The sequence below is a fragment of the Peromyscus californicus genome, unplaced genomic scaffold, assembly GCF_007827085.1.
Source record: "Peromyscus californicus insignis strain IS unplaced genomic scaffold, ASM782708v3 Scaffold_12__1_contigs__length_115047231, whole genome shotgun sequence".
NCBI classification, from domain to species: domain Eukaryota; kingdom Metazoa; phylum Chordata; class Mammalia; order Rodentia; family Cricetidae; genus Peromyscus; species Peromyscus californicus.
Window position 1 is genome coordinate 66,263,063 of NW_026294413.1, and position 6,418 is coordinate 66,269,480.

Consider the following 6,418-nt stretch of genomic DNA (forward strand, 5'->3'; position numbering starts at 1 on the left):
GATGAGGAATAAAGACAATACTGGGGCTGGGGCTGCAGTCTGCCCACAGCCGGGGTTCAGGTCCTGAGATGGCATCCCTGGGGGGATGTCAGCAGGAAGAAATGAACTGCCTGACTACCAGGTGAGTTTTACTGAGAAGTTTTTCCCATCCCCCAACGTTAACCTCCAATAAAAACAAATATGTCAAATAGGTTTTTTCCCAAATTTTACATCAAAACATCTTTAAACCAAAACAACGCTTAAAATTTTGCTGGCTTGGTCAAATATTGAACCAGGTACATTCTGTCTTTACAAAACTAAAGGTGATTGACATAGGCACACATTTTCAAGAACAACATTCCCGTTCAAAACATATTTACAGAAATAGGGGTAATCTGCCTCCAATCCTGACAGCACTGAATTAGAACATCTCAGGGTCTGAAGTGACAGTTGGCATCCCCCAGACAACAAACCTGAGAAGCATCAACTCCCAGAGAATTTTAGAGGAAAGTGAGAAAAAAAAAAAAATGGGGTTTTCAGAAATGATCATTTCTATCCCATGCATGATTGACAAAGTGACACTAAAATCACCAAGAGAATCATCAATATTACGAGAGAGAAGGGAGAGCATGCAGGCTGCGCAGTCTCAGCAGTATTCTGTGCTGTCCAGAAGTCCACTGGTCCTTGCTGAGTGAGACTGTCCCCGTGGGCTTTTGCCTCATCTAGAGAACTGTTGGACAAGCACTCATGTACTGGTCTGAAATTGGGCCACATGGCTCCCAACAGGCTGGAGAGATGGTGAAGAGCACCTTTTCTTTTTTTTTTTTTTTTTTTTTTTTTTTTTTTTTTTTTTTTTTTTTTTTTTTTTTTTTTGGTTTTTCGAGACAGGGTTTCTCTGTGTAGCTTTGCGCCTTTCCTGGGACTCACTTGGTAGCCCAGGCTGGCCTCGAACTCACAGAGATCCGCCTGGCTCTGCCTCCCGAGTGCTGGGATTAAAGGCGTGCGCCACCACCGCCCGGCAAGAGCACCTTTTCATGAAGATCCAGGTTTGATTCCCAGCACCCATATCACCATATGCAATATATAACTCCAATTCTAGAAGATCCAACATCATCTGTCCTCCTGGGCATTGAATGCCTGTGGTGCACAGCCATTCATGGGAACAAAACACCCACACACAAAATAATGAAATAAAAACAGTGGAACTTAGTAGGGATGAGTATTTTATTAGGGTGCTTTTTTTTTTTTAACGTGTATGTGTAAGTGCTTGCTGCTTTCATAAATGTATGTGCACCATGTTCGTGCCTGGTGTAGCTGCTTTCATAAATGTATGTGCACCATGTTCGTGCCTGGTGTGTGGAAGACAGAAAAGGACATAAAATCCCCTGGAGCTGGAGTCACAGGCACTTGTGAGTCACCAGGTATGGGAGCTGGGAACTGAATTTGTCCTCTAGAAAAGCAGTTCCCATTGTCCCATTTCTCTAGCCTCCTGTCTTAGTTAGGGTTCCTATTGATGTGAAGAGATACCATGGCCATGGCAACTTTTATAAGGAAACATTTAATTGGGGCTGGCTTACACTTTCAGAGGTTCAGTCCATTATCATCATGATGGGGAACATGGTGGCATGCAGGCAGATGTGCTGGAATAATAGTTGAGAGTTCCACATCTTCAGGCAACAGGAAGTCAACTGAGACACTGCATGGTATCTGGAGCATATATGAGACCTCAAAGCCTGCCTCCATAGTGACACACTTCATCCATCAAAGTCATACCCACTCCAACAAAGCCACAGCTGATAGTGCCACTCTCTATGAAATTATGGGGGCGAATTATATTCAAACTACCACATTCCTCTCCCTGGCCCTCAAAAGCTTGTAACAATGTCATAATACAAAATGCATTTAGTCAAACTTCAAAAGTCCCCATAGTCTATCACAGTCTCAACAATGTTTTAAAGTTCAAAGTCTCTCCTGAGATACATGCAATCTCTTAACTGTAATCACCTGTAAAAATCAAAATTAAAAATTAGATCACATACTTCCAAAATATAATGGCACAGGATATATATTATTCCAAAACGCAGGGAAGGGAGCATAGGGAGGAAATACTAGATCAAAGCAAGACCAAAAACCAGCCTGGCAAACCCCAAACTCTCCATCTCCATGTCTGATGTCAAAATGCTCTTCAGATCTCTGATTAATTTCAGCTTTGTTGACTGCAACACACTTCTTTCTCTTGGGCTGTTTCCACTCCCTATTAGCAGGTATCTCCTCAGCTCTGACATCTTGGGTTCTCCAAGGGCATCCAGGCTTCAACTTCACAGCTTCATGCAATGGCCTCTGTAGTAGGCCTCCATTCACGAACACCCCTGACACATGCCTGGCCTCAGCAGCTTTATTCCATAACTCCTTTCTTCTAACCTTAACTCTAAATCCAGAACCACATGGCCAAAGCTGCCAAGTTTTTCTGCTTGCTGGGCCTAGAACATGACCCAATTACATCTTCACCAACTTTCTGCCCTTCACTATCTAAGCTCGACTGGCCTGAAACTGGATCTCTAGAACAGGCTGGCCTCAAACTCTGAGATCTGCCAGCTTCTGCCTTTCTTTTAGATTTTATTTATTTATTTGTTTATTTTTATTTCATGTGTGCTGTGGATATCGCTCTGTATAAATAAAACACTGATTGGCCAGTAGCCAGACAGGAAGTATAGGCGGGACTAACAGAGGAGAGAGGAAAAGGAGAGGAAGGCAGGGGGAGGAGACACCAGAGGCCCTTCAGGAAGCATCATGTAGAGGCAACAGGTAAAGCCACAGAACACGTGGCAACATATGGATTAACAGAAATGGGCTGAGTATAGGAGTAAGAGCTAGACAATGGTAGGCCTGAGCTAATGGCTGAGCAGTTTAAATAATATAAGAGTCGGTGTGTTTGTTTTGTAAGTGGGCTCTGGGACTGGCAGGGCTTGGCGGGAGCTGAAGAGAAATTCTCCAGCTACACATGTGCATTGGTGTTTTTGCCATGGGTGTCGGGCCCCCTGGAACTGGAATCACAGACAAGAGTGAGCTGCCATTTGGGTGCTAGGAATTGAACCCAGGTCCTCCAGAAGAGCAGCCAGTGCTCCCAACCACCAAGCCATCCCTCCAGCCCAGCTTCTGCCTTTCAAGTGCTAAGATTAAAGATGTGCCCCACCACACCCAGCTCTAAGCTTTTCTTTAGTTTCTATTCACAATTTGGAAACTTAGCTGGGTGGGATCTTGCCCTGAGGTCACCACTTCCTTTAATTCCATTTCTTAATCTGATTATCTCCTTAAACACAGGACTTATCTCTATTCCACTTCCTGGTGCTCTTTTTCTCCTCATGTTTTGTGATTTACCCTGCTCAGCTTGCTCCTTTTCAATATAAATCTTCATTCTAAAGGTAACTCTAGTTATCACTAATAACCACACAACAGAGTCTATACTAGGCTGTTTTGTGATCTCCTCTGCCAACAGAATTCATTCAAAACTCTTCACTGTAGCCTCAGACTTTTTGAACAAGGGTAAAAAGTAGACACTTTCTTCACCAAAATATCGTAAGACCAGTCGCTAGGCCAAATACTAACATTCTTCTCTGAAACCTTGATTCCCCACAGTTCATCAAATGACATTCAGCACCCTGTCTTCCATGCTCCTACTAGTATGGCCTATTAAGTGGTGCTTAAAGCATTCTATTGCTTTCCTAACCCAAACTCTCAAAGTCCATATTACTAATAAAAAAAAAAAAAACATGCTCAGGGCTGTCACAGCAATACCCCAGTCCCCGGTACCAACTTCTGTCTTAGTTAGGGTTTCTATTGCTGTGAAAAGACTCCAGGATCACAGCAACTCTTATAAGGAAACATTTCATTGAGGGGGTTTGCTTGGAGGTTCAATCCATGATCATGATGGGGAGCATGGCAGTGTACAGGCAGACATGATGCTGGAGTAGTAACTGAGAGTCCTACATCTTGCAGGCAACAGCAAATCAACTGAAACACTGGGTAGTATTCTGAGCATAGGAAATTTCAAAGCCCACCCCCAAGATGACACACTTCTTCCAACAAGGCCATACCCATTCCAGCAAAGTCACACCTCCTAATAGTGCCACTCCCTATGAGATCATGGGGCCAATTACATTCAAACTCCCACACCTCCCAAAATGAAACTTTTAAAACAATGATAGATAGAAGAGTACTAGATACTCATTAAGTTCCATTTTATTACTTCTAAGGCTACATTCACTCCACTTGGTAAATGTATTCTAACAAAGGCTTAACATCTAGCAGTCATTAAATAGTGTGCGTGCACATCAGGCTGCAGGTGGCTTCAGCCACAGTGTGGAGGTCAGCACTTCCACTCACTGAACCCCCCACATCCAGTCCTTAAACATTTTTCAATGTAGACCGCACCACTCTTGTCTCTTCTGTTTGAAAATTACCTTGTTTTCAGTCAGCTGTGTTAGTTAGTCCACTTGTCCTATACAAGAGGACACTTGAATTGACTAGTTTAAAGAACAAACAGCATGGTTTCTCATGGTGGCCAGGAAGTCCAAGATGAAGGCATGGGTGTGTGGTGAGGGCTCTCTTGCTTGCTCACATAGCTGAAGTTGAGAAGCGAGAGAGAGCAACACCCTCTGTCCAGTCCATTTAGAAGGGGTATGATGTCATCAGTGAGGGATGAGCCTTTAGGTTTCATCAACTCTTAAATGCCCGACCTCAAGGTGCTATCACATTAGCTACATCTGAATGTTGCAGGGTTTTGTTAAAAGCAAGGCATTTCTGATGCACCTGCTGCTGTTATTCCTGGGGGGTGGGGGGAACATCCAACAAATGATTCACAAACTTGAGTTTCCTGCCAACACTAATTTATGACTTAGTCTATTGTCAAATAAATCTTACTTGATTTGATTAATAATTTTAACTATTTTTAATTTATGTGAATTTAAATTCTTAATTACCTGAGCTTAGATTGTCTTATTTATTTGTTTGTTTGTGGCTTTTTGAGACAGAGTTTCTCTATGTAACAGCCTCAGCTATCCTGGAACTGGAGTTACAGACCATGCTGGCCTCAAACTCACAGATCTTCCTGCTTCTGCTTCCCAAGTGCTGGGATTAAAGGCCTGCACCACCATGCCCAGCAATGCATTATATTTTTTAAAAGGCTGAACATTGTGGAATTGCCAGTTCTTTCTACTTCAAAGGCTGAAGTTGGAGGATAACTCAACCCAAACAACAACAATAATAATGAGAACTCATAAGGTCAGTGGTGGCACATGCCTTTAATCACAGCACTTGGGAGGCAGAGGGAAATGAATGGATCTTTGGGAGTTTGGGGCCAGCCTGTTCTACAAGAGTTCCAGGATGTATGTATGTATGTATGTATGTATGTATGTATGAATGTATGTGTATATGTATGTATGTATGTGTGTGGGTGTGTGGGTGTGAGGGGAGGGTCCTTAAAATGTAGCCATGCTCTGGAAGAACTTATGTAGCCCGGACTGACCTCCAACTCACAGAGATTCACCTGCTTCCTATGAGCCTTGAGATTAAAGACATGGGGCACCAGACCAGCTATTTCTATTTTTTTTTTTTTTTTTTTTTTTTTTTTTTTTGGTTTTCGAGACAAGGTTTCTCTGTGTAGTTTTGCACCTTTCCTGGAACTCGCTTTGGAGACCAGGCTGGCCTTGAACTCACAGAGATCCACCTGCCTCTGCCTCCCGAGCCCAGCTATTTCTATCTTAAGAGATCTTTCAAAGTATTCTTTGCACCATTGCTGAATGTAAAAGGAATAATTCCCAAGTTGAAATTGATTTGAAATCATCTTTTAGGTGCAATTTGATGGAACAATTTCACCTTTACTTCAATAGGGATGAGTTTGCCTTTGATATTACTTTTTATGATTTATGAATAAAAAGCATTTAAGTTATAAAACATGTTTCGCAGGGAAGATACTAACCTTTATATATTACACGAGTGGCCAGCAACTACTGGAGATAAAAAGGTTTTAGCCAGGTTGGTCGGCCATAACTTGGGAGGATGAGGCAGGTGGATCTCTGTAAGTGTGAGGGTAGCCTGGTCTACAGACAATCTAGGAAAGCCAGGATTACATACAGACACCCTGTCTCGAAAAAACATAAGCAAAACAAAACAAAAAAAGGTTTGAGCTTTCTGATTTCTTTGAACACTTTAATATAAAAATAGCATATACTAAAATGCATGCATGTAATCATTGTTTACATGCTTATAAAAGGAATGGAAGCTTTGAAATCTTAAAAAAAAATCAGTCAGACCCCCAAATAATTTACTTTAATGCAGACTTTTCTAATAAGTCATAAAAGTGGGTTGTTTCCTGATTTATTTTCATTTAATAGTTTTTCATTTCTTGCCATTTTGATAAGTTGCACTTGCTTTGAGCTTC